Genomic DNA, 27,842 nt, shown 5'->3' with positions numbered 1-27,842 from the left:
CTTTGCGATGTGTTCGTGAAGTGCAGGCATTGCCGGTGCCACCGCCCTATACTACTTCCTTCCTGGATAAATTAGTGTAGAGTAATAACCCAAATTTTGACTCCTTTTCATGTCAGCTAATCTATTTCCCTTCTAAAGTTTACATCAACTTTTCCTTCTATGAAGGAGGACAGACTCTGTCAACTGAAACGTGAAAGGGCTTCCATTTTCTACATTGACCACACAAGACTATTGAATGGATGAGCAGCAGTTTGTAAGATTATCTAGAGCAAGGACAGTGAAGGAATGCAGAATATGACCATGTGCAGATGACTAATCCTTTGCATCAAAATTTGAAGCAACCTCCGGGATGCTTGTGGGCTTATTCCACCAGGGCCAAGGACTTTATACGCGAGGGGGGCTGGGGATTCTGTACATCTGTTAGGCTGAGACATACACATTCACAAAACACTACTGCCTTGACAGTGGTGGGAGAACATCTTGCTTGATCTTGCAAGACTTTCTGGTCTGAATCAATTCCCCAAATCCTCCATCTTTGGGAAGTACTCTTGCGGTATCTATTGTAAAGGTGAGGAGTATCCTTTAGAAGAACATGTTACTTACCTTCAATAACGGTCCTTCTTGTGGATACTCAATGTAACCACAGATTCCTCACTGTCCTCCCACTTCCCCAATCTGTGGAGTGGACTAGATAATAATAAGGTTTCAAGTAAAATTTTGGCAGACCGTTTCCTGCAATTTGTCCAAAGGGCTTAACGTCTGAGGGTGCAAAAGAAGAAAGATTTAGAAACTGACTTTATTGCCCAGTGTGCTTTTAACTTTGGCTCTGCTCCCTCCCTTCTGGGGTGATATTGTGTCACCACAGAGCCACATTGCGCCACTTATAGGTGCATGGCAGCATTTCTGTATAATTCTCCAAATCCAACCTGGCGCCTGGGATATTCAGGAGTCAGAGTCTGTGATTGGAGTATCCACCCGAAAACATTTTACCAAAGAAAAGTAACTTCTTTTTTAATGGTACCTCATAATTTAAGGGTAGCATTTTTTTAGGATGCTCTTTATTCTGAAAAGTCCAAATTTAGTAACTGCCACTGGCGTATTCCTACTATATGATATCATTTTATATTGCTAAAAGCAGTCCACTCTATTACAGCGCTCGTATTTACTCCAGTATTGGAACTTTCATAATGCAATGTTAAAGGTAAAACCTGAAGGCCTTTCAATTTTACAACCTATCCTAGTCTGTTAAAAAAAATACCAAAGTTAGACTTCAGCCAATCGGGCTGTTTTGCCCTCTAGAACACTCCTGAAAAAGCTCCAGTCCCTCAGATTTTCTACCACACGTCGTGCTAGGGAGTCTCCATTTAGCTCTGTGCAGTTATTTCCTACTTGGATACTTTCAAGGAATATTTTCAATATCTTAGTGCTGTGATAGTACTTACCTTGCTTTCCTCCAGGAATTTGACTTTGTCTTAATTTTAAACATCATGTCAGACAAGGGAAAGAAAAGTCCGTTCAGGGCCTGCAATACCGGCTGTAAAAAGGGACTTCTCTCTGAAGTCCATCACCATGTCTGCATTTATTGCCTCTACCCGGATCATTCTGCCTAGGACTGTAAGGTATGTCGTACCTTTTCAACCAAAACTTTGAAGGATACAGAAGGAAGGCTGCTGATCTGGCTGCAAAAGCTCAAGACCAGAAAAGAGCCAGTTTCTAACTCTGATAGTGAGGAGTGCTCTTCGTCCTCTAAAAGATCTCATGGGAGGGAGAGATCACCCCATTCCCGATCCTCCTCTGAGCAACCTAAAGAAGCCTAAAAAATACCGCTCATGGGTCTTACAAGGGCAGCAGTCCTTCAAAATCTCCTCACAAATTCAAGTATTCTTCCAAAAAGGAGAAAAAAGAATCTTCTGCATCCTCAGAAAAGGCTAAAGGGTCATCATCTGAGCTGCCTACACGACCTCCTAAGGTCAGTCACTCATTCAAAAAGCCTTCCTTCGCTCAGCCTGCTGACAGATCGTCGACGAGAACATCGCCGTTGGAAAAGTCGATGCCGAGAATGTATACAGCCGGATCATCATCATCGACGACAACAGCGTCAATCACCATGTTGTCCACCACCTCTTCCTTCTCGACAGCGACCTCTTCGTCGGTGGTGTCTATTACTAGACCATCGACCCTGAAGAACCCCAGAACAGATCTCTCTGCGCAAGGGGACACCCCTGATACCAGCTCATCTCTTGGATGAAGAGGACTCAGACGACGACTGGCCCTTTGGGATCATATGCAGTCCTTCTGAGTTGCATGGAAATGCTAAGAAGATGAGGAGGGCTATGATTAGGAAAATGAACAGCATTTTTATTCTTCCCATGACCAGTATCAGCCGTCATTCCAGTAGGAAATCGTTTGTGTACTTGGCTGTCTGGTTTCTGTCTTGGAATTCCTGCTTTTAGATTATAGAAAGCAGTTTCCATCTACTACATCTACTGCACAACAGACATCCACGCCTACCAGATTACCCACTGCTCAACCATCCACTCCAGCCCAAAGACCTATATCATTGCCTATCTCAGTAAAGTATAGACCAGACAGCTCTTCTCCAGGATCCAGCTACCTCTGAGGATGAGGGAGAAGAAGAGCTCCGTGACGCCCACACAGAATGACTACCTCATCCCTACGCCATCATCTCTGTTACCCACCCCAGTGGACTCAACACAGGAAGATATTGGGAGTTTTCATAATTTGCTAGAAAGGACATCTAAACGATTCACACTCACCATGCCCACTAAGCAGATGGGCTGTTTTTATATGATTTTGAGGAGCCTTTTCAGAAAAGCATACGATTCATACCCATTGACAATGATATTTGGGAAGAGTGCTTAAAGGTAATGAAAAATCCAGCAACAGCATTTCTTCTGCATCACAATAAAAAAATATAAAGCCCCGGAGGACGCTCCGACTTGTCTAACTGGCCATCCAAAGCTGGGCACAGTAATTATGCAGGGAGCCTAACGAAGATCCAAGAACCTCCTCCACTCTGATCTCTGCGCCTCCGAACAACGGGGGCAGATGCTTGGATAATATTGGCAAGAGGTGTTCATCAATGTTAGGGCTGACAGGGTGGCAAATTCTCTGGCTGTTTTGGGAGGACATGATAGGCAGCTATGTGCTGACATCGCCCCATATGTAGATCAACTTCCTGAAGTGGCGACAATGGAAGCTAAAAAGAAGCGCATATATCATAGATAGTGCCATGAATAGCGCCACCACTACATTTAGGCAACTCGCAGATTCTGCTGTGCTCAGAAAGCAAAGCTGGCTCAAAGCTGTCTCCTTTGGGCCTGAAGTGCAAAGTAAGATTTCAGATCTTCTGTTTGATAGAGAGGCCCTTTTTGGCAAGCATGTTGATGAAGCCCTACAGACAATAAAAACGAACACAGAGACCACTAAATCGAGGATAACTCTCCAGTTCAAAAGATACATTTTTGCACGCCAGAGGAAGAGGCATTCCATCAGATAGGGGAGGTTATCAACAATACCGCGTTCCCTCCTGCACAGCTACCTCCCAAACGTTTTGACCGAAATATTCCTAGAGACAACCAACTCAAGTGGCCTACAATAGACCTACTCCTAGAATAAGACCAATACTTCAGGGAAAAGACACTGGTTGTCGCCAATGACCTGTCACAGGCTGCGGCTACTTCTATCTCCTCACCATTCAGATTAGGAGGATAAAAATCCCAGTTCATCCAACGCTGGTGATAGAGCGCGGGTTAAACACACACATACCTAAATACTCACCTGGGCCCAAACCATTCACACAAATGAGCTAGCAAACCCTGCTGATATCAATTTTTGAGTTTACCTGTAAATTAATTTCACCTTTACCAAGTCTTACCAATTTTATCTCCTTAATAATTCCTTTCTCGATGAATCAGGTTTCTGGGATAGTTTAAGGTAGAAAATGACATTTAACTTAAAACTTGAAATAACCACAAACTCAAAAAGTTTAATAACTTTATCTAAATCAATGATTTTGTGAGTCAGAATCAATTACAGCTTAAACACATTCTTTCAAGAGGCAAATTAAAGTCAAATAATGATCAATGAAACCGGTACCTGAAAAAGAAGAGAGAGAGAGCAGGCACAATGACAGTTTTCGCAGAATTATATTTACCTAGTGGTGATAGATGAACCCAACTCTTTGAAGATAAGCCAGATAGAATCTGCCAGAATAGGATGCAGACAGAGGATTGGACAGATTCGGTAACCTCTTTTAAGTGCAAAGCCAGTGTCGCACCCCTCTCTGATACTACTCTCCTCGGGTGTCCCTCTTCCGAAATCCCCTTCTAGATGATTAGATTAGCGAACAGTATCTTAAATTCTCGAGCAGAGTTCCTGGCAGCAGCAAGGTCTGAGACAGCGTCTCAGACAGAGTAGCAGCACACGCATTGGGTCGGTGACTAGTCGGAATGGTAGATCTGACAAGTCGGACACATTTTCTAGTTAACTTACCTCAATTATACGATTCTGAATTCGTGTACCTCCCCCAAAATTGCAATTTTTGTGTTTTCCCCTATTCTTATTCATCAGGGCGAGGAGGTGAGTTCATCACACCATATTAAAAGTAATAATTTTACTTTCCCATAGTTTATTCCCACCCGCATTTCACATTATGAACATTACAAATTATACAATTTATCCAAAATTGTTGCTCTCGTCCGGTTCAGGGGCTTATGTTCCCAGGCGTCTTTGGCTAATATGGCCTTGGCTGTTTTTCAAGTGTGTCATCCCATTTTCCGGCAAGTTTCTATGCGTATGCACGCGGGTCATGTGATGTAGGAATTTCAGTCACCCTCCGACCCCCAAACGTGAACTAATAATAAAGTCAGAAAAAGACATGTTAGAATGTGACAATAAATGTTTTCACTGTATACCACTTATCTCTACTCTGTCCCCATTTACTTATTTTAATCTTTTGCATTAGTGTTTAATAGAACTTACGAGTTTTAGTTCAAGCAGTAGCATATGCATTAGCATGTGAGTTTCAAGCGGCCATATTTAGTGCTATTGCGCAGCTGCAAAGTTTCCCCACCAAGCGACAGAATACGTCATACTACGTAGATGCAGTAGACGCATGTGCACTGAAGTTCCTGCGTTTTTTAGCGGCCATTTAAGACACTCAGGTTATTTGTTCGTTATACACATAGAAAAGCTTCCCCTAGATACTGTATGTTGTGTATAATGTAATGTTAGTATTTACAAAACGTGTTGGTTACGTGGTTACATGTTATTTGAGAGGATTGCATACAAACAAGTACAAAACCTTGCTCCATATTCTATTGGGCATAACTGACGGTCTGAACGGTAGCAGAGCCGAAAAGCTTTTTCTTAACACGGCCTTGGTGGTAGCTAAGAGATATTGCTGCCCATTCGCTGACGGCTACAGCACCAACATTGGCACGCTGGCGTAGGGGGGGTGGACTGGTGTGCCGCCCAGGAACGACCTCTTTATGTGGCCTGGGGATGCCCTGGAAAATTTCGCAGAATGTGGGGAAAATGGGTGGGGGTGATAGTTTTAAGGTGGGTCGGCTGGGTCTATGGAATGCTTCTAGGGATTTGGCCCTTTGATTTGCATGTATGTCACCTTTTATATCAATGTGAACTGTGCTTACTCTGGACTATTCGCAAGCGATGTAACTCTGAATGGTGCTGTTTGTTTGGTTACATTGAAAACTTAATAAAATTGATCATCAAAAAAAAAAAAACCTTGCTCCATCAATCCCCTCTCTGATGGCATTTAATTCCATCACTAATTTCTACTTAAATCAGCCAACTTTGGCACATCTCAATTTCTTCAACCTTTTCATTCCTTTCTTTTTCCTCCTTACACTGTAATCCTCTTATTCTTTTGTAAAAATCTCCTTTTAATTCTTCTAGTTGTATTTCCTCGAAATTTCTTTTCTTACCTCTTTCATTCAATTCATATTTCTTTCTCCCTTTGCAAATTTATGCCAGAACATTATTGCTAATACTAAGTGTTATTCCCATTATGGGCAGTATTATATGGCCTAGAATACCATTACCTATGTTAGAAAACCAACTACCTAAACTAGTAATGCTGTTTGTCAACTTCGTCCAAACATTTTCAACTTCCATTGGTTTCAACTCTTCTAATTTTGTAATATTTTTCATGTATTTCCCAATTTCAACGCTTTTATCTGGAATATACGTGCAACAATGTTGCGCTTTCAATAATTTACAGACTCCACCCTCTTTTGCCAATAGTATGTTAAGAGCAAGTCGATTTTGCACAACCATAGATCTGACCGCAACTAATTCAGTGTTGATCATTAAGAATCCTCCAGCAGTGTTAGTGATAACCGATCAACTACTGTAGATAACTGACAAACTCCCACTGAAGGTATCAATGCTCCAAAAATATCACCTACTATTTATTTCTGAAAAACTAGCTCTTTTTACACATGTTAGTTCATTATTGCCTTCATTGCTTCCAGTGAATCTTTTTACATGATACATTTTATGGAATACTATTCCAGAATAGCAACTCCCACACCAGTGGTCAGGCAGCCTAAAATAGGCTTTATTGTTACACACATAATAGATTCCAGGAAATACTGGATCCGTCCCTCCTTTTAGTCCCCATCCCCCAATTACTAAGAAATTATGTTCACATTCACTGGAACCAATAAACATATGGTTATATTCAGTCTTTAACCTATGAAAACAGATGTTTCCCTTCCTTTCAAGATCCAAAGACATTGCAGCATGAGTCTTACCATTTGAATAATGCTCTTCCTCCTCAGCCCATTTAGGTATCTGAGGTTTAGGTTCAGCAGCTCTCTTTTGGGAAGATCCTGTCTCCTTCCCTCAACTAAATTCAAAAATATTTTCTCTTCTTCATGCAATTTACAAGTTAAATTGTGCTTGTGTGCTTCGGCTATATCTATTGCTTTTATTGTTAGAAAATATTCACCCACAAATTCTGAGTCTCTCGTACTAAGGACAGGGTTCATGCTTTTTCGCATAGGAACCTCAGAAAAAATCACATCTACATTAGAATAATAATACTGCAATTTTCCTGTTCTATAGAATAAACTAGCTAAAACGCTACACGAAATACCAGATGTCAATGGTAAATGATATGTTACTCCTTCTGCTACAGATACGGGTAATTTGATACATACATAACAATCACTAACTTCCATGGTTTCTACATATTGTACTAACAAGTTGGTGAAAACATTCCAGTCTTCATTCTTTATATTAACAGTGTGATGTAAATCTAACTCATCTGGTGCTTCTAATTCTACTTCGTCTCCTTTGATGGTATCTACCTTTCCATGTGTATTAGTGCTATTTTGTACATGAGTACTAAAAGTATACTACCTATACATATTCTACAACATTTCTTTACACAATTCGGTTTTCCAGCAGCTCTTTTGTCAGCCTTTTATTGAATGGAGTAAGAAGATTTCTCTTCTTTACTTTAGTATTATACTTTGTGACAGAATACAAAAGGAAATTCTTTTCAGGTTGGTCTCACTTCTTCATCAATTATTTCTGCCTTTAAGCTTTCACCATCTTCTCCAACTAGCTCCAAATTTTCAAAATCTTCAAGAATAACATATGTCCATTCGGGACCCTTGAATTTGTTGTTTATTATTTTCCATCTTGAACTTCTTCGTTTTGGCACTTCAGTTGACGGTCAGTTGACGGTCCAGATTGACTGGATACTTCGTCTACTTGTTCTGGTTCCTCTGTTATGTGTTTAAGCCGGTACTTTACTCTCTTGATAACACTAGGCCAATTATCACCTCTCCTGATTCTTTTAGCTTGCACTGGCCTTTCTCTTTCTTAGAGTGTTCTTTTATTTTCACTAAGTTGTGGCACAACTTGTTTATGTTCGTTTTCCGAATCCCTTTCTACCTGACCTTGTCCAGGGCTTTTTATTTTGATGTGTCCTGCCTGGATGCGGCGTTCTTCCTTAATCTGACCCTGTTCAGGTTCAGTTTTAATTGGCTTTTCTTCTTCCTTTACCTGAACTTGTTCAACTTTTCCTATCTGGTCCTGCTTAGGTCTTTCTGTTTCTTGATTTTCTTCTGCCTGAACGTTTTTTCTAAGACCTATCTGTCACTCCTCAGACACTGGGGGTGTAATTTCAACTTCGTCTGTCTGAGTAAATTGGTCTTTCCTTATCTGGTCCTGCTCAGGTTCCCTAACAATCGTGATTTCACTTACCTGAGCGTGTTCTTCTTTTCCTACCTGGTCCTCACTCTTTTTGCTGACTAGCTAATCTTGTTTGGCTCCTTGTCCTTACAATTTCTTGAGGTATCTCAACTATTGGGATCTAAACATCTTGACTGGTGCTTGGTTGTTCCTGCTCAGCTACTTCAGGATTTATTTGTGACCCTTCAGCTGTACAACCTTCAACCCCCTCACCTGCTTGAGTCTGTTGAGGTTCTTCTTTGTCTGGTGCTGGTACTCTTTTAGTATGGCTTGCATGAATCTAATTGGGAAAACCTGCACACTTTACAGCTGTTGTTGTAACCAATATAACCTGATGTGGTTTTTCCCACCTTGGTGCTAGTCACGATTCTCGAGTATGATTCTTCACTACAACCCAGTCACCGGGATTCAGATCATGCGCTGGGTTCGGCTGCCTGGGGACTGCGTCTTCTCCAACCTGGTGAGATATAGAGCGCACTTGGTCAGCCAACTCTTTGCAATATTCCAGTACCAAATCATCAGTTATATTTAACAGCTTGTGTCCTGGTATACATGCCTGCGTCATTGTTCTTTTCATGATTATTTCATGGGGACTCAATCCGGTATTCTTGTCTGGAATACTTCTAAGTCCCATCAGAACAAGAGGTAAAGCATCAGGCCAATCCAGGGGAGTGGATGTACACACCTTTCCCAGCCTTGACTTAATTGTGCCATTCAATTGTTCTACCACTGCAGATGCCTCTGGGCGGTATGCACAGTGTAGCTTTTGTTCAATTTTGAATGCTTCGCAAATTAATTGAATTATTTCATTTTTTAAATTAGACCCTCGGTCTGATTCAATAGTTACTGGAAAACCGAAACGCGGTATGAACTCTCTTAATAGGAGTTTGGCCACTGTCAAGCTATCATTTCTTCTGGTGGGGTATGCCTCCACCTACTTTGAAAATAGACAAACGATGTCAAGTACATATTTTAATCCTCGACAAACAGGCAATTGAATTAAATCAATTTGAAGTCTTATAAAAGGACCTTCAGCTTTTCCTATTTTCCCTGTTTAGACTATTGTTCTCTTGCCGGAATTTATTTGCTGACATGTCAAGCATCTTTGGCAAAGGCTCTCTGCACTACTCCTGAACCTTGGATTAAACCAATCCCGTCTAAAGAGTCTAATCATTGCATCACTGCCTATGTGGGCGTCTCCATGATACATCTTAGCCATTGGTGCAAGCATACAGTCTAGGTCTGTCATCTAAGTAAACCCATACACCATCTTCTGCCCTTCTCTGACTACCAGTTTTCTCCCACTCTTCTCTTTATTTTGCCTCTGCTTCATCTTGGAGTTCTCTTATCTCTCTCCATGTTTTTAATCCTGACAATAGCTTAAGTTGGCAGCTGATTCCACAATTTTCAACTTTCCTGTTTACTGCCATTTGAAATTTTGCGCAGTGTTGTGCAACCTGGTCAGCATATTGATTTCCTGCAGTCACACGGTAATTTCCTGACTTGTGTGTGGCACATTTTACCACTGCCACTTCTTTTGGTAATTGTATTGCTTCAAGCAACTCTTTTACAAAATTTCCGTTTTTAATGGGAAACCCTGAAGAAGTCAGGAAGTCTCGTTGCATCTATAGCTGGCCAAAGTCATGCATAACCCCGTAACCATACGGACTATCAGTGTAAATGGTTACTCTCCAATTTTTCCCATTTTTGCAGGCTTTAGTTAAAGCTATCAATTCGGCTACTTGTGCAGCCTTGACTCCTGGTAAATAGGATGCTTCGACTATTCCAGCCAATGTACATACGGCATAAGCAGCACTCAACCCTCCTTCCTCATGGCCCCTTCATCGAGCCATCTACAAAAAGCTTGTGCTCAGCATTTTTCAAAGGCTCATCCTGTATGTCTGGTCGGGGTTTGGTACTGAGTTCTGTTAAATCAAGACATTCGTGTTCAGCTTCATCTTTCACTTCCTCATTACATGGGTCTGGCAACAAGTTAGCTGGGTTAAGAAAGGTACATCTGATTATGGTCACATTTTCTGCTCCCAATATGATCCTTTCATATTTGGTTAATCTGCTCGGAGTGAGATACTGAGTTTGATTTCCTGACAGCAGAATTTCAACTGCATGAGGGACGTATACCTTAACAGGATGTCCTATTACAATTGACTCACTTTGTTCTATACTTACACACGTTGCAGCCACAGCTTTTAAGCTCCTGGCAATGCAGATGCTACAGGATCTAAGGTAGCAGAAAAATATGCCGCTGGACGTCATATTAGACCATGTCTCTGTATTAAAACTGAGAGGGCACAGTTATCTCTCTCACAACAGAACAATGTGAATTCTTTCAAATAATCTGGCATACCTAGAGCAGGTGCTTCACATAAACAATTTCGCAATTTTACAAAAGATTGTATGCTCAGATTGTCCCACTCTACTGGGTCTTTTGCTTGTTTCTTTGTCATGTGTATCAAGGGTTTTGCCGGTAGAGAAAACCCTACAATCCATTGCCTGCAATATCCCACAACACCAAGAAACATTCTTATTTATTTTTGTGACTGTGGTAGCTTCATTTGCTTTATTATTTTTATTCTCTCAGTGGTCACTCTTCTTAATCCTCATTCTGTTTGGTGTCCTAAATACTTTACTTCGCTTCTGCAGAATTGCAATTTTTCAGGGGACACACTATGTCCGCCCTTTGCTAGATGGTTTAATAAGGCAATGGAATCAGTTACACAATCACTTCTTGTTTTAGACACGACCATTAGGTCATCAATATACTGCACCAGGACTGATTTCCGAGGCAGCACCAATGTCTCTAGGCGTTTCTTCGAAATTTGGTTAAAAATTGAAGGACTTTCCGTGTACCCTTGAGGAACGCGATTCCAAACATGGCTATCAGGATGTAGTGGGATGGAAAAAAAGCATGGCATAAATCAATTACAGTAAACCATCTTGCATTCCATGGTATTTGGTACAAAATCACTGCAGGGTTGGGTACTATAGGGCAACATGGCACAACAATCTTGTTTATTTTTCTTAATCTTGAACTACCCCATATTTTCCGTTTGGCTTCTTAATGCCAATTATAGGTGAATTAAAGGGACTGCTCGTGATTTCCTTTAAGATGCCCTTGTTCGACCATTCGATCAATCTGCTGCGACACCAGCCTTTACTTCGGGACTCATCTTGTATTGTCGAGTATTTGGATAGACTGCACTTTCCTTCACAGTCACTTTTAACAGGGAATACGTCTGTCATACTTCAGGATTCACTGTTGTTTTGACCTCATCAGGTAAGTCGTTTTTGGTCATCACTGAATATAATTCATCTACCCCTGTTCCTTGCTTGGCTAACATGATTTTATATATTCCATCTTCATCAGGGGTCTGAATGGCAACACCGTCCGGTGTGCAAAATATGGTGCAATTCATTTTGCACAACAAGTCCCTTCCCAATCAATTGACAGGACTAGAATCGCACACTACAAATTTCTGCATTTCTTTTAAAATTTCCAATACACACTCCCCCCTCCCCCCCAGGCACCGTCATTGATCTTGATCTCCAAAATATGTATCCTGCAAAAGAAACTGCGATGTTCCATAGTTTTTCTTACCACTTCTTTCTTGGAATCCTGTGTTGGCACTGTACCTGGCTTGACTCTCAAAATTTGGCCGGTGGCAATTGACTCTGTAGGTTTACAACCTGCTGGGGTTGATTCATTAGCACCTCATTCTGCGTCTGTGGGCTTAAATTTTGATTTGGGCCCTTATTATTTTGTATGCTTTTACACTCATTCTTCCAATGCCCCAATTTTCCGCATCAATGACAGGGAAACCTTTTCTTGGCCTCTTCTCTACTTAACCGCCCTTTCGGTTTACCCCCGTTATTTTCCCCCTGACCTTGCCCCCTCCCTGCATTTCCTGCCTGATTTTGTAACTGAAGTTCTTGTTGTTCTGCTAATTTCACTTGAGCCCTCATCACGTTTTCTTCTAAATTCTTTCATCTATTGTCAATTTTATCTCCACAATATTTTGCATATTTTAAAATCTCGTCTATTGGCTTTGCTTGCCAGCACAAATTATACTGCTTAATCATTTCAGATATTTCTTTTCTTAACCATGACACAAATCAATACACAAACTGCGTCATATCCTTGTCCCCCATATTCTCAAATCCACTATACTGTTTGAACACCTGTAGGAGGCGCTCATAATACGCATGTACAGACTCATCTTTTTCCTGGGTTGTTCTATCTATTTTTATCCAATCTGTTCCATTTGGGGGAATTTTACCTTTTAAAAAAAAACATATCTTGTCGGATCCATGGGACATGTACATATCCGCCTTCTGGAACCCCTCTCATTGGGTACAACCTTTCTGCCTTCTCTGTTTCTTTCACTAAATATTCAGATGTGACTTGATTTGCCTGGGCTTCCTCTTTGACCACTGAACTCTCCACCTGCTAAATCTCCCCATTTCTGCAATATCGTCATTAATTCTTTAACCTGTAATTTTCTTCCTGACCCATTCATATTTTCTAAATCCTTATCAGAATTTTGCTCTATAAGGTTTTTGCAATACTTTGGATCGCCCTATTTTTATTCCCATTTCAGAGGCCAAATGTACCAATTTTTAATGAAATGTTTTTGTATTTCGGGATATGCTTCTGCAAATGAATAGCAATTCTTCCTCGTTATAGGTATTTAACCTATCTAGTCCAACATTCCCAGCTATCATTTCTTCTAATTCAACTGTTAATTTGAATATGTGTAATATTTTCGGTGGTGAATTTGGTTTCTCTATTTCTTGTGCCCATCTTTCTATTTCTTCTGGAGTTACAATTGTGGCATTTTTCAATCCGGTGGCTGTCTCGATTCGTACCTCTTTCGAGCAACTTGGGGTGACTCTTCTGGGAGTGTCATTTATTTGCCCTCTTATGGGTAAGTCCATTAATGAAATTACAGACCCAAGTAACCTGTTCCAGGCGGTGACCCTTTGCTCTTCTATTAGCAGGGGAAACAATAATTCTTTGGTAATAATAAATGTATATATCCCCCCGGACGAATGTTTTAATTCCCTATTGAAGCAAGTTTTTTCATATATTAAACAGATTAAAGAGGTAGAATCGCCCCCCCCCCCCCCCCCCCCCATGTGTTGTTAGTAGGTGACTTTAATTGTAAGGTTTCTAACTCTAGTTTAGAGTTATTTAGCAACAAATGCAAAGAAGAAGCATATTATATTCCTCAGATTCTCTTCCCTAATAAAATTAAAACTAATAAGAGAGGGAAGTTGTTGCTGGAAGAACTTTCTGCAGCTGAGGGGTTAATAGTGAACGGTAGACTCCCTTCTGACGTCCCTGCAAAATACACTCATAGAACCTCTCAAAGCCAGTCAATCCTGGACTATGTAATCACTGATTATGGTATTTTTTCCTTAGTGAAAGATGTGGTGGTTTCACCGACAACTTTTAGTGACCATAATGTGATTACTATAAATTTTTCTCTATTTTTTCCAAATTCCGATTCATGGTCCCTTAATAGTGATATAGTTAATTTTCCTAGGGACTCTGGAAGATGTTTTTGGAATTTTAAAGCCAAGAAGGGCCATGAGTGTATTTTAGGCAAAACTATTTTAGAATTGAATGATTGGCAGGGCTTTGAATTGATTTATTTTGAGAATTTTATGAAGGAGGTTATTCGTGCTGCTAAAAGATCCACATCTTCCGTAAAAAGGATCCATGTTCCTAGTTCAATTATCCCTTTAAATAAGGAAATAAATAGATTAGTGCTGGAGCAATTCCTGTGCAGATCCATTGAAATAAAAAACAAAATATATTTGTTAAAAAGAAGGAGAAGTAGAATTAGGAAGAAACTTAAAAAAGAAAAAGAGGACTCCCTTTGGATAAGTTTACGAGAGGCTGTCGCTCATGGCAAAGTCAGACAATTTTGGTCCCTTATTGGAGAGGGTTGTGGAGTCAGAGTTAGTCCTCTCCCTATTCCTATTGCTGAATCGTCATGGATCTCCTTTATTTCCAGCCTATATGCTGGGAACGGGGTAGTGTTGGAAAGGGAGCGGCCCATTACAGCCATTAGAGACGTTGAGTTTTCCATTGAAGTTCCTTCAGAGAAAACCATTGAAATGGCTATTAAAGATATGCGTTCCTCTGGAGCAATGGGGCCTGACGAACTTCCTATCTCGATATTGAAGTTAGACCCTGTTTTATGGAGCAAGATACTTTTTCCTTTATTTAGAGCGTGCTTCCTTAGTAAAACTGTACCTTCTTCTTGGAAAGGGAGCATTTTGGTTCCTTTATTCAAGAAAGGCGATAGGGATAAGCCAATGAACTATCGCCAGATAGCCCTCCTTGATGCTATTGGAAAAGTTTTTTCCAAATGTCTCCTATCTCTAATTACTGATTGGGTTGAGGTGAATCAGATACTACCCCTCGAACAAACTGGTTTCCGTAAGGGGCATGGCACTTTGGATAACCTTACAGCCCTGCAGGTTATTTTGGATAAATATGTAAGAGTTCGGGGAGGAGGAGTGTATGCGGCTTTTATTGATTTTTCCACAGCATTCGACAAAGTAGATCGCCTTTTGCTGTGGAGAAAGTTAGCAGTTTTGGGTATGCCCCCACCTCTATTAGATTTAGTTCGATCCTTACATACAGACATTTGGTGTCGAGTGCTACAGGGTGGAGAAAGGGGCTTATCACGGGCTATACTATCTATTAATGGATTAAAACAGGGTTGTCTTCTGGCACCACTACTGTTCTCCCTGTATATTGCTGAGCTTCCAGCTTCGCTTGCATCTTGTGTTGGCATAGCCCCGGTAGTGGGGGGCTCTTCTATTTCCTGCCTTTTATATGCAGACGATATTCTTATCCTTGATTTAACTCCTAAAGGTTTAGCTAATCGTCTGCAGGCTTTACACCATTTTGCAGAGACCCACTTCATGAGGATAAATGCCACAAAAAGTAAAATTATGTGCATTACAGGGAGGAAAAAATCTAAATCTGAGAATTTTGGCCGGTCAGAAATTGGAGGTCGTTAAAACATATACCTTTTTAGGAAAAATAATTTCTGCAAACCTGAGTGAGAAACCTCATATCGATAACAATTCTCGTAAAGCCCTGTCCCAAGGTAAAAGTTTGAGTGCTCTTTATTCCGCCACAGGGAGAAGACACTTTGCTTGTTTACTCGAGGTTTATAGGGCAAAAATTCCATCAACCCTCCTGTATGGAATAGAAGTGGTCGATCTAAAGCATTGGGGTTTTCTACAGACGGTCGAAGGAAAATTATTAAGGTCTATAACCTCTCTTAATTCTGCTTGTTCTGTAGCTTCCTGCAGACTTGAGTTTGGTCTCCGTAGCAGTTGGGTGCAGGGCCTATCTGCCTTAGTACGATGGGTTGCCAGCCTCGCTAGAAGTGAAATGGGGTCTCTGAGATCCCTTCTCAAGGGGGAAATTGTTGGGAAGTTTTAGAGAGTACTCTCAAATTGTTAAAAATTTCAGAAAGGCTGTGGCTCTTCTTGAATTAGATGAGAGCACTATTTTCGTTATCTCTCCCTCCCAGCTAAAATCTCTTCTGAAACAGGCTTCCTGGACTCTTTGCTTTATGTTGGACAAAAAGTCCATGGTAGCTAAGAAGGGAGGTGTTCTTCTGACTAATACATACCTAAGGAAGTTTGTCCAACCCTATGTCATTTGGAATTTACCTCATGGTATTCGGAGATTTTGGTTCCTCTTGAGGCAGGATCTATTGCCACTTAATACTCTTTTGGCAAAATGGTATGGGTCCTCTCCATTATGCAACTTATGTAATAGGTCTGCACAGGATCGTAATCATGTATTGTTTATATGTCCGGCATTGCGTCCACTTCGCTTAAAGTGGTTAAGATCAACATGTTTGCAATTGGGTATCCTGGATATGAACTCTTTTTTGCAGGCTTTATATAGTCCTCCAAATGAAATGTTTTGCTTCAATATTTTTAACTTTTTTAAAGGTTTTTTAGCTATTTATTGATGAAATATGGAGGTCTGTGTCGTAGTCTGTCTTTTTCAGCGGAGAGTGTTGTAATTGTTATTTTATTCTTTGGGAATATGTATTTGTATTTGTGTATTTTGTTTATGTGGCCCTCTTCGGAGTGCCAAAACATAATAAATAAAATTGAAATTGAAGACTCGCAATCACTAGCTTGGTCATCAACTACTAACTTTTCTTTTCTTGGCTCAATAATGGGTTTAGTCATGACGGGTGTTTTAGGACAATCCGATTTATCTCCGTACAATGGGACTACAGGACCTATAGTCACTGGTATAGTTGAAGCTTTAGGATGTGCGTTTAACTGTGTTATCTTCTGTAGTAATTCATCTCTATTCTTATTTATTGCTTCTCTTTCTTTTTCCTGAAGTACCCTTTCCATCGTTCTCTCATGTACTATTTGTGGCACTAAGGGTGTGTCTAGAATCTGAGCACTCGGGGTAGTTCTATTAGGTCTTTCTTGATAAGGCGGAGGATTTTTCATTAAAATATCTTCTAAATAATCATCTTCTGATTCCCTGCAACCAGTTAATGTTGAATTCTTTTTCTTTTCTGTGCACTTGCATCCTGTTTGTTTCTCTGTCACCAATACAGGGCATAACCCTTCAGTTAACATGGCCGGTCTCCACTGTTTCATCTGCTTATCTCGCGTTTCACGTGGAAACTTTGGATAATATCTGCTCATATTTCTGTCACTCCTAAGTCTATCTCGCTCAAATTCCCATTCTCAGTTTCCCATTCTTCTAGGGCTTCATACTGAGTTAATCTGGGTCTTGGTTCTAACTGATTCATTCTAGTGCGTAAGTTATGCAAAATTCTTCCATTAAATATTCCGTACTCTGGGAACGCCAGTATTCCATCATCTTTTATATATTCTATCCAATTTTCTATCCCTACACAAGTATGATAACCTCTTTCTACCATCATATAGGATGCTGGAGTTTTCGGAGGAGGAATGAGAATTCCCTCTCTGGTCTTAATGGGTTTATCCTTTTTAAATAATTCTTAATTTTCTGCATAAATGACATTTTTCTCTCCATACATTTTGCGTGATCTTCCTTTTATGTACTGTTCGTAGGCAAAACCTAAATACCTTCTGTCTGGGCTAATCCCTATTCAAGTTGGATCGTATCTCCACATGCAAGACCAACTATCAATTATTATTATAGCTTTTATTTTCAACTAATCAAATGTTCGTTTTTATTTTGACAACTGACCAATACCAGCACGGCTTCTTTTTTCTTCTCACCAAACAGATTCTGTTTTGCTATATGTTTAGCCAATACTAGCACGGCTCTTAATGATGTCAGTATCACTCCTCACTACTGACCCTCCTTTACAATTCTTCACAACAGTCACACGCCCGCTGTTTCAACCAATCCCAGCGCGGCCCTCTGTGACGTCCGTGCAGCACCCGCAACTGACCCCTCCTTTACAAGGTAATACGAAAACTTTATTTTCTCACAAATGTATATATAATTTTCATTAATCAACAACATAAAAACATTCGCTACTGTGTCTGATCTTCTAAATTCAAAGAAATAGTCTACTTTTAATTGCGAGCAAACCTTTTCCGCTTACTCTTCACACACTACGAGTAAAACCCATCCGCTTACTCCTCACACAAGCATCAGAGAACCTGCTACTCCTTTAGTATTACCCTTTCTAGGTGATATAAGACCAAAGTTTCACCAGCGGACTCCTTTGATGCCAATACTCTCACTTTTATACGAAAGAAAATAATCCCTAATTCAGTGTTTCTAGTCCTGCATAACTTTCAGCACTTTCATGATCCAGACAAGTAACCTCACTGCGGTATGGCTTCTATTCGCCACCCACTATTCAATATTCCCCGGAATTTCTAGATGACATGAAACAATACATAACATTTAACGAATAGTGGTTGTTAATGCATAAATCAAAAATTTCAATCCGCAGTGTTTTTTACCTAACTAGAACCTAACCATGCCTCTGCTACCAAAGAAAAACTGATAGAGCGCGGGTCACCAGCTCGGGTTAAACACACACATACCTAAATACTCACCTGGGTCCAAACCATTCACACAAATGGGCTAGCAAACCCCGCTGATATACATTTTTTTGTTTTTACCTGTAATTTAATTTCACCTTTACCAGTCTTATCAATTTTATCTCCTTAATAATTCCTTTCTCAATGAATCAGGTTTCTGAGATAGTTTAAGGTAGAAAATGACATTTAACTTAACTTGAAATAACCACAAACTTAAAAAGTTTAAGAACTTTATCTAAATCAATAATTTTGTGAGTCAGAATCAATTACAGCTTAAACACATTCTTTCAAGAGGCAAATAAAACAGTCATAATAATGATCAATGAAAACGGTACCTGAAAGAGAAGAGAGAGAGCAGGCACAATGACAGTTTTCGCAGAATTATATTTACCTAGTGGTGATAGAGGAACCAAACTCTTTGAAGATAAGCCAGATAGAATCTGCCAGAATAGGATGCAGATAGAGAATTGGACAGATTCGGATCTGGGAAGGTAACTTCTAAGTGCAACGCCAGCGTCGCACCCCTCTTTGATACTACTCTCTTCGGGTGTCCATCTTCCAAAATTCCCTATCAGTATCTCAAATTTTCGAGCAGAGTTTCTGGCAGCAGCAGGGTCTGAGACAGCATCTCGGACAGAGTAGCAGCATACGCGTTGGGTCGATGACGAGTCGGAATGGTGGATCTGACAAGTCGGACACATTTTCTAGTTAACTTACCTCAACTATACTATTCTGAATTCGTGTACCTGTCCCCAAAATTGCACTTTTTGTGTTTTCCCCTATCCTGATTGGTCAGGGCGAGGAGGTGAGTTCCTCACACCATATGAAAAGTAATCATTTTACTGTGGACTATTGTTCTATGTTTCCGCCCCTTAATTTACTTTCCCATAGCTTTATTCCCACCCGCATTTCACATTATGATCATTACAAATTATACAATTTCATCTGGTTCAGGGGTTTATGTTTCAAGGCGTCTTTGGCTAATGTGGCCTTGGCTGTGTTTCAAGTGTGTCATCCCATTTTCCGGCAAGTTTCTATGTGCACGCACGCGGGTCATGTGATGTAGGAATTTCAGTCACCCTCCGAAGCCCAAACGTGAACTAATAAAGTCAGAAAAAGACATGTTAGAATGTGGCAATAAATGATTTTACTGTATACCACTTATATCTACTCTGTCCCCATTTACTTACTTTAATCTTTTGCATTAGCGTTTAATAGAACTTACGAGTTTTAGTTAAAACAGTAGCATATGCGTTAACATGTGAGTTTCAAGCGGCCATATTTAGTGCTATTGCGCAGCTGCAAAGTTTTCCCACCAAGTGACCGAATACGTCGTACAATGTAGATGCAGTAGACACATGCGCAATGAAGTTCCCGCGTTTTTTGGCAGCCATTTAAGACACTCCGGTTATTTGTTAGTAATACACATAGGAAAGCTTCCCCTAGATACTGTATGTCATGTATAATGCAATGTTAGTATTTACAAAATGTGTTGGTTACGTGGTTACATGTTATTTGAGAGGATTGCATACAAGCAAGTTTCTTTAAGTACGAAACCTTGCTCCATCAGACTCCTTGCTCTTCAGGGAAAAGACACTGGTCGTCGCCAATGACCTGTCACAGGCTGTGGCTACTTCTATCTCCTCACCATTCAGAATAGGAGGATAAAAATCCCAGTTCATCCAACGCTGGCAAGAAATAACATCGGACCAACGGTTCCTTGACCTTGTTCAATTAAACCACACCCTAAAATTTATTCAGAACCCACAGTCAAACCCACCGCACAACTCCATTCCCAAACATCTACAAATGCTCTTATCGGACGGCAAGATCATGCTTCTTAAGGAAGCAACAGAGTCCCTCTTTCTCAACAAAGAAAAGGATTCTATTCCCGGTCCTTCCTTATTCGCAAAAAGTGGAAGGAATGACGGCGTATCCTTCAACCGTGGGGATTTCTACACATCTAAAAAAAACAATCACTCTGCATGGTAACATCACAAGATATTCTCTTGCATCTAAACAATAGAGATTGTCAACTCTTGACCTGCAAGATGCAGAGTTTCACATCCCCTTCCATCCTTCCCACAGTAGATTCCTAAGATTCACAGTAGTCGGCAGGGACTACTAGTTCAGGGGGGCTTCCTTTTGGTCTGAAGTCACCCCCCAGGATATTTACAAAATGTCCGGCTCCTGTAGCAGTCTCTTAAGGAAATAAAACCACCAGGTGTTCCAATAATTAGATGACTGGCTCTTCAAGTTGCATTACAGTCATGCATCACAGAAATAAAAAAAAATGCTTGCATAGCCCTGCTAAACGAGCTAGGTCTCACTCTAAACTATAAAAAGTCAAGCCCACAACTCTCAAGAACTATAACCTTTTTTCGTAGCCACTCTAGATACTATAAACAACAAAGCCTGTCCCACATCAGAAAGACAAGTAAAGCTAATATCATTGGCAAAGTCCATTTCGAAAAACGAGTCTCTTTCAGTACGCATCTACAAGACGTTATTGGGCAAGATGTCATAATGCATTCCTCTAGTTCTGTTCTGCTGGCTAAGGATGCAACCCCTCCAGGAAGAAATAGACCTCCAATAGGTACAAGCGATGGGTTTGATTGATGATGTCACCAAAGTCACTCCAGCCATGATCAAAGCCCTATCTTGGTGGACACTACAGACACACCTCTCAGTTGGCCTTTCATTCCTCGCTCAACCCTCTGTCATTATCACCGACGCTTCCTTCAAGGAATGGGGAGCATACCTTTAAGACCTACAGGTCAGCGGCAAGTGGCAGACGCCTCATCCGCATTTTCACATCAATCTACTCAAGCTCAAGGCAGTACATCTGGCCTTGCAGGTTTAAAGAGCTCAGAGGTTCTCATGATCGGACAATACAACAACGATGCACTATAAGCAAACAAGGAGGTATGTGATCTCTTCTCTTGAGAGGCACAATACATCTAGATTTGGGCCATCCGAAATGGAGTGCATCTGCAAGCAAAGCATGTCCAAGGAAAGTAAAACGAGTTAGCAGACAGAGGTCATCTTGCCACGAATGGGAACTGGTTCAGGAGACAATCAACCACATATTCTCACAGTGGGGTAACCCCAATCTCAAGCTCTTTTCAAACCCTCAGAACACCAAATACCGATTCCTTGCAAGCTGGCATCACAAATCCGGGATCATGTGGGGGTCGCATTTTTGATGGCATGGTTCGGAATCTTTGTTTACTCCTTTCTGCCCATTACCCTGATTCCCTGATTGCGCCACCACGTAAAGGCAATCCTATATCAAAGTCAGGTATTGCATGGTGGATAGTCAAGTGCATTCATTCATACATGCTATGCAAAAGCAAAACAAATGCTAACAATTCCCCCTAGAGCGCACTCCACACGCAAACTAGGGGCTTCTATGGCATTCTTAGGGAATATACCCATAGATGACATCTGCAAAGCTGCAACATGGTCTACAACTCTCACAATCACAAAACACTATTGAGTAGATGTGTTAGCAAGACAGCAAGCTAATGTGGGCCAAGCACTTTTACGTACACTATTTCAGACGACTGCAACAGCTACAGGTTAGCCACCGCTTTGGGAGATAACTGCTGTATAGTCTATGCAAAGCATGTGATCTACAGCTCACGTGCCTCGAACGGAAAATGCTACTTACCCAGTATGCATCTGTTCTTGGCATGTAGAGCTGTATATTCACATGCGCCCACCCGCCTCCCCGGGTACCTATACCTGTTGCAGTAATATCTTACTTAGATACATATATACATGGACCTCTCTTACTAACTCCATTATCACCCTCTGCTGCAAACAATCTAACAATGGAGCCGATGCCCATGCTCATTGTCACCGAAAGGAGAAGTCACCTACCTCATGACTGGAAAAGACTTCTTCGAACAAAAACAAAGTGCAAACATCCGGACCCAACACTAGATGGCAGGCTACGCAAAGCATGTGAATCTACAGCTCTACATGCCAAGAACAGATGCATACTGGGTAAGTAGCCTTTTCCTTCTTCAGTATTAAAATCTTTCATAGATGCACATGCGACCCACCCTCCTTCCCTGAGAGGCTCACCTTTCCTTCCTTTAAGTGGATCTTTGGGACTGTTTTAAAGGACAAAGCAGCCTGGTTGACTGAAGTCTCAGTTTGGTCTCTTTTTTAAACAGACTATTGTAGGTTGCAAAATTGAAGGGCCTAGGGCCTTCATGCGCTATCTTTAACATTGCATTACAATTGTATTGTCCCGGGGAATCCCATCTAGACTACGGGGAATGATTAGAGCATGTGAATCTATGAAATATTCTAATACTGGAGAATTTCAATTACAGGTAAGTAACATATCTCATGTTTAACCACCACTGTAATATGTATTTTACTTTACTATGTCATGTTATGGTCTCACTATATTTGCTCGCTAGCACCATACTTATTTTGTCTTGTTATCCAAAACTGGCAGCTTGGTGAGTTTGACTTGCTTTGCCACCAGCGAGTCTAGTCCACGCTCTAACAAAAACACTAATAAATGCATTTGTCGTAGCTCAAGCTGCTCTCTTTCCTACAAGATTTGCCATTCCAGTTAAGTTTTACAGACTGAGCACACAAGCCTTTTCTCTTCATAGCATATCTTTTTTTAGCACCTGTTAGCCATCACCTCTATTGCAAGTACTTCTCTTAGAATAAATTCTGTATTCAGTTTTTCAGCTGATAGGTTCCAAGCAATCATGGTTCACTGCTTGCAAAAGGTCTGAGAGATCTGGCTTTTAAGCAGATCCAGCTACTGGTGACCGGATTTAGCAATGCAGCCTATGTACAACCTCCGAGAATACACATATTCTAAACTGACCCAGTGGCACCATCATTTTATTTTTTTAAACAAACTTTATTGCAAGTTTATTACGACAAGACAATATACATTACAACGATTACTGCAGGATGGGTCGTACCTCAACAAACCGCTCTCTCCAGGGCCCCTGACAAGCCCCCCTGATCAAATTCCGGTATATCGATACCCCTCTACCATCTCCACCATAAGACCGGGTCTTTCCTAGAACTCTCCATGTTTCTATCCCGTCCTGCACCTGCGATATCAAGGCCCCCGGGAGGAGCACCCCTCCCCCTATCCCAAAACCCCCCTGCTGCTCTGCCAGCCCTCCCCTACGGCAACAGTGTCAGGTTAGGCACGGCCTATAATCCGATCCAGAGCATCCGGGTCAACAGTGTCCTACTAGGCCTCGCTGCAAGCCTCCCCAATAAATAACAAATTAACTAAACCCCCTCTTCCCGTTCCCAGCCCCTCCATCCCAGTGGCACCATCATGTGGCAGGAAGGCCTTTTCGTTCTCAGGTTCAGTCTTGCAATGCGTGTAAAGTCTCAGAAAGCCCCAGTAGACATTCACATCCTTAAGTAGTAATAATTACATTTACATAGCACAAATTATGACTTATAGGCAAGAATAATAGATGTTAATTATGCCACATGAGCTTCATCATCTAAAATGATTAGTTTAACGCCTAGGTTAAGTTTAACATCCCATGTGGAGGTTCATGTACCTCAGTTCAGTTTAGATTGCCCCTGTGTCATTATCATATGACAGGAACAGTTTTTGATGCCAGGCTTCATCTCACAGCTGATGTACAGCATTAAATCTTCCCCATCAATCCCCCCCCCCAAAAAAAATCTATATGCCCTGTTACAGACTTATGCTAGTTCCCCAAATAAGGACAGTAATCCCTGTATACTATAGTAGCATCCTGAAATTCTTTAGGTTTTTCGTTTGAAGTGTCTTTTGTTGTTGTCTTTTTGGCCAGTGGGCGTCAGCCTATAGAATAATGGTGGAGGCATTTGAGTTACTGTTTGAGCTGCTACTTCAACAGAGTTCTATAAAAAAAATTGACGTACTGCTTATTAAAAGCAGGAACACTACAGTGCAGGTTCCGGTCAGTCTCAAAAAAAGGAAATGAACTAGCAAAAATGAATAACCATTAATTCTCCAGTATTGGATCTTTCATAGAATCACATGCTTGAATCATTCCCCGTCGTCTAAGTGGGAGTCCTAGTTAACTATTATAAAGCTGTGTGTATCATCATAGGCTATAATGGCAATGAGCAAGCACTTTGATTGCCAGGGGATGTCAGAGGAAGGCAAAAAGGCCCCTAGGAAATCCCACCATGGGTCTGCCAAAGACAGCTCAAGGAAGGAGAAGTCAAAACAAATCTCATCAGGGATTGCAAGATCTGAGCCCAGTACTCCATCTATAAAAACTGGAGCTCATCCTCAAAAGCCTTTTTCAGAACCGCTGAAAACAAAGCATAAAACTGGTTCAAAACTCCTGTCAACGGTAGCCTCACCATCGAGAGCAACATCGTCGACAACGCCTTCCATCTCCGTGTCAGCATCGATCCATTCAGTGAACATGTCATCGTTGATAGAGGCTACACCAATGCTTCAGTTGTCGACGCCGTCTATGACTACTCTGCCAACGAGAATTACACTGACTTAGTCACTCGGGCCCTACCTATGTCCATCGGCTTGACAACATCAACACCGTCGACGACACTAAAAGTTGAAGACTTTCCTCTCACCTGAACATACCTCACCCAGCAAGGTATCTCCTCTTCCTCAAAACCATCTTGTGGATGTGGAGGAGTCGGAGGATGATGGCCCTTTTGGGACAGCCCATGGCTCATCCAAAATCCATGTAAAATACCAGGACGAAGAGGTTGAGGAAGAACATTATCGTGGAGAGTATTGCAACCCCTAGGCAAGATATCCTGACAAACTTGGACATTATGGCGAGCACTGCCAGCATTATGCAGAACCACCTTCTCTTGAGCGTGCGGTTCAAGTGCGTATGTCTGTTTCACTACCTCCAGGCAATGCTGAAAGACTACAATAAGAGGTTTCCTGATCCTCCAGTAGACCAGCCCAATGTTCTGCCTCCATCGCCTAGAACAGCAAGACCTAGTCCTTCACTGATAACACCCATGATGATGCCTGCATAGAACATAGCAGCACCCCCTAGGGATGACCCATCATCATCATCAGATGATGACAGGGAGAAGGGAGAACTTCCAGACAACAAGCTCACCCATGACGAATAGGATGATTACCTGATTCCCACTCCATTACCTCCTGTATCACAGTCTGTGGATTCAGCTACGTAGGACATAGGAGGCTTCACAATTTGATGGAGAGGTCTGCGTCAAGATTTCGACTGCTTTCTCTAAAACTTTAAAGAGCAAACAAGAAAATCGGTACGAGCCATCCCCATTATAGACTACATGTACGAAGAAGGCAAAAAGATTGAGGAATCTAGTAACTGTAGTGGCAGTCTTGCTGCACAGATAAAAACTACAAGGCTCCTGAGGACTCTCATGCTTCAGAGGGCATCCTAAGCCAGACTCCCTATTTTCACAAGCGGCTCCACAACGTTCTAAGAACCCCTTCACTCCTATCTCTGCTCCACCAGACAAGGAGGGCAGGCACTCGGACAGTATTGGCAGCAGATTCTCCACCATGTCTGCCATCACTGTTTGTGCGACCAATTCACTGGCCATCTTAGGTCGCTACGACTGACAGACGTGGTCTGACATCTGCGCCCTCATCGATCTAGTGCGGAAGACAGAAAATCAGAGGCAAGAAAGAACTTGCAAGAAGGTGAGCGCACGTCATCAGAGATCATTGACTGCGCAATGGACATAGCCTCCACCGGCTTTCGGCAACTAGCAGATGCTGCAGTGTTGAGACAAGGTTGGCTCAAAGCGGCAACTTTCCTGCCAGAGGTGCAATCCAAAATCTTGGAAATGTCCTATGATGGAAAAAAAACTTTTTGGCAAAACACATAAATGATGCTAAATCTCTAGGCTCCTTGCAGTTTCGAAAGCCGCCCTTTCGAGGAGCATGCAGAAGGGGATTCTCTGTGTACAGAGTAGGATACCAGAGCTTCCACCAGTACCAGCCCTTCGATTCACAATATAGGTCCTCTTACCAACAGCAGCCCTATCGCCAGCCACCTACAGTGGCATATGACATACAGGACATAGGAGGAAACAAACCCTCCACGATCGAGACAACAGCCGCAAACCGTGACCTTGACCAGGTGCTGACTATTCCCAACCCTTCAAAAGCTCTGGGTGCAAAAATTGCCAACTACTTCCACCAATGTTGGCAAATAACAGACAGATGGGTATTAGATCTTGCCACCCGCAGTCATACCCTGAGTTCGACGAGAGGCTGCCAATCGCTCCAACATAGGGAGCATACCCACCTCATCTTCACGTGCTCAGAAAAAAAAAACCCTCATCATGCTAGTCAGAAGGAGCAATAAAACAAATTCCACATCACCAAAAGGGGATGGATTTCTACTCCCCATTTTTCCTAATCCCCATTTTTCCTAATCAAAATGAAAACAGGAATGGCGACCCATCCTACAACTCCAAAAATTAAAACGTTTATTGCAACCAATCCTTTCGCGTGGTCGCCATCTCCGACACCCTGCATCTCTTAAATCACAGAGACCACATGACCACTCTGGATTTACAGGATGTATACTTCCATATCCCCATACAGCTCAAACATTGCAAATATCTACGCTTCACTGTAGCCGGCGCCCTAAACCAATTCAAAGTCCTCCCATTTGACCTCAAATCGTCTCCCTGCGTTTTTACCAAATGCTTATTCTCTGTGGCTGCCTCTCAGAAAGGACGGTCATTAGGTATTCCCCTGCTTAGACGACTGATAAAAGCTCCAACAGAATCTCAAGAGTCCAAGGCCACAGAGACTTGCCTAAAGTTGTTTCACAAACTAGGTCTCACTGTAAATTATCAAAAATCATCAACTACTCCCTCCAAGAAGATATTATTCCTGGGTACAGCCTTAGATATTTTCCAGAACAATGCCGATTTCTCCCAGGACAAGCAATGAAGCCTCCAGGAACTGGGTCTTAAACTTTCCAGAAAAAAGTCAGTTTCAGTGAATCTGATCAAAGCTCTTTTGGGCATGATGTCCAATCTGGTCCCTCTTGCACGTCTGAAAATGAAACTATTACAGGAAGAGCTACAAAAGCAATGGATTCAAACAGAAGGATCATTTGAGGACATTGTGAAGATCCCACCAGATATGAAGGAAGCACTAGCCTGGTGGTCCCAGGCCTCCCATCCGTCAAAATGCCTTATGTTCCTACCTCAAATAGCTGACTTCAGCCTCCCTTGCTCACTTTGCCACTGGATTCAAGCAAGCCTGGCTGAAGACGGCGGAAATGCCAGAAACCGCTCCTAGGAAGCTTGTTTCCGGTCCAAGGACGACATGGCTTGGCAGTTCGGGCTGGACTGTTCCCATGAGGCACAGGGTCAGACTGATTTGCATATGGCCATGTCTGAACTGGGGTGGCAGAGTGGGCTAAAGAACAGTTATGGATCAAACCCAGATCTGTTGACTGGGTGTGAGTGTTTGATTGGTTCTGATGCTCCGTCCATCACCACCCCCTTTTGTATGCCTAGAG

The 27,842-nt window shown here is 41.7% G+C and overlaps 1 protein-coding gene across 1 annotated transcript in view; it reads left to right on the top strand.

The window, feature by feature from the left end:
• SMURF2 (SMAD specific E3 ubiquitin protein ligase 2) overlaps positions 1–27,842 on the top strand; it is a 1,110,500-nt gene that overhangs the window by 703,091 nt on the left and 379,567 nt on the right. The gene's annotated exons all lie outside the window — the stretch shown is intronic.

Source organism: Triturus cristatus, chromosome 7 (assembly GCF_964204655.1).
Source record: "Triturus cristatus chromosome 7, aTriCri1.1, whole genome shotgun sequence".
Lineage (NCBI taxonomy): Eukaryota > Metazoa > Chordata > Amphibia > Caudata > Salamandridae > Triturus > Triturus cristatus.
The sequence above is the reverse complement of the archived record's forward strand: the minus strand, read 5'-3'. Positions and strand labels throughout refer to the sequence as shown.